The sequence below is a fragment of the Carlito syrichta genome, unplaced genomic scaffold (assembly GCF_000164805.1).
Source record: "Carlito syrichta isolate Samal-C Ts95f unplaced genomic scaffold, Tarsius_syrichta-2.0.1 Scaffold303363, whole genome shotgun sequence".
NCBI lineage: Eukaryota > Metazoa > Chordata > Mammalia > Primates > Tarsiidae > Carlito > Carlito syrichta.
Genome location: NW_007247459.1, coordinates 663857 through 665597, shown reverse-complemented (window position 1 = coordinate 665597; position 1741 = coordinate 663857).

Genomic DNA, 1741 nt, shown 5'->3' with positions numbered 1-1741 from the left:
GCTCTGCCTTTCCCTCTCGTCCTTTGTCCCCGCTCAGCCGCTGGCCGCGCTCGGCCCGAAGCTGCGCCAGGGAGCCGGGAGGAAGGCGGCGCGTTCAGGGAACCCGTCTCCCACACCCACTCCCCCACGCCAGCGACTCGGCGACGGCGACCGGGAACCAGGCTCCGCGAGTCTCTCCAAGCAAACGGCCCCAAGAGGAAGCCCCCTCCCCGCGCCCGCAGCCCTGGGGGCTCGTTCAGCGGCCGCTTGCAGGGCGTCACCAGCTGGATCCTCGGCCGGGTCCTGGCAGTGCCGGGGGCATTCCGTGCAAATGCGGGTGATGGCATGCCCGGCAGATACCCTAATGTATGTCTCATTCTGTTTTGAAGGAAATTCAAAAGATTGAAAAAGTTATCTCCCAACTCCTTGCTGGAAGGGCAGCCCGAACTTGGTGCTCTCATCCAGGCCTTTCTGAGCGCAGGGGAGAGTTGGTGGGAAGGAGGGGCTCGTCTCTGACATCAGCCGGAGAGCGTGGAGTTCTAAATGTTGCAGGGGAAGCTTGATTCTGGAAAGAGGAAGGTAAGGAAGGAGGTACTGAGGGGCGGCTTCAAGAGTGGCTGAAAGCTCGGTCCCATTTGCTCCCAGCAGCAGGCTGCAGAAAGCCCAGGACCCATAGAGGGCGCTGTCGCCCGCCCTCCTGCAGACCACGGGGCATCTGAACCCCACCTGCTCAGCTCCTGGGACCGGGCAGTGGCGGCCATTCACACTTCGGAACTGCCTAGAACACGGGGTTCTTGGAGGACACCAAGACCGAGGGAGAGGCTCCCCACAAAGCGACTGAGCGAGCTTGGATGTATCCCAAAGGCAGGAACAGGGGACTGAGCCCAGTTACTTGATTTTGAAGAGTAATGAAATCCAGTGACCTTGTGATGAAGTGTCTTGAATCAAAGTCATTCCTATCGGGGTACATTTGTAGTAGTAATAATAATAATAAAATATATATATATAATAAAAATAAATCATCATCATCATCTGTAGGCTTTGATGACTATGGTAAGAGCCTACCAGAAGGAGTCCTCTTTTTGGAGGAATGTTCATAGAAGAGGTGGCAACCGACTAGGGCTCACCTCAAAGAAGAGCAGATGTTCTGACAAGAGAAGGGGATGGCGGGGGTTCCTGGCTAGCTGACAGATCTACTCTTAGCTTCATGTGTCTCTTAAATCACCCACCATCTCCAGCAGTCTGGACACCACAAAGCAGACACTCGGTGAAGGAATGAGCTACAGAGTACTGGCTGCTGGGAAAGGGGGAATGAGAGAAGAAAAATAAAACCCGGTAACAGAGCAGAAGTAGCACATGAGGCATTAACTGAAAGATTTTTAATGGCACACCACCTCCACTGGTCGTGTGAATATAACACTCACTTTTCCGCACACAATGACAGTACCTAAGAGCCCTGCCTTCCATGCTAGAGGGGCACGTGCGCACATGGGGCCAAGGGAGTTTATTTTTTTCTTGAGTATGGCCATTGGGATCACATTCCTGAAACTAGAACTGTTTCCTTACCTCCATTGCACACTGTAATATCAGAGACCTAGAAATAAAACATTTTCGTGCAAGACAAGCAGTCGATAACATGTTTATTTCTCCTCTATTCTCTGCTAGGCACCTGGAGGACCTACAAGCACAATCTGCTCACTCAGCTTACAATTTAGAACTGCTGGGAATGTGAAAAAACAAATTTCAGTCTCCACTGTGCCAC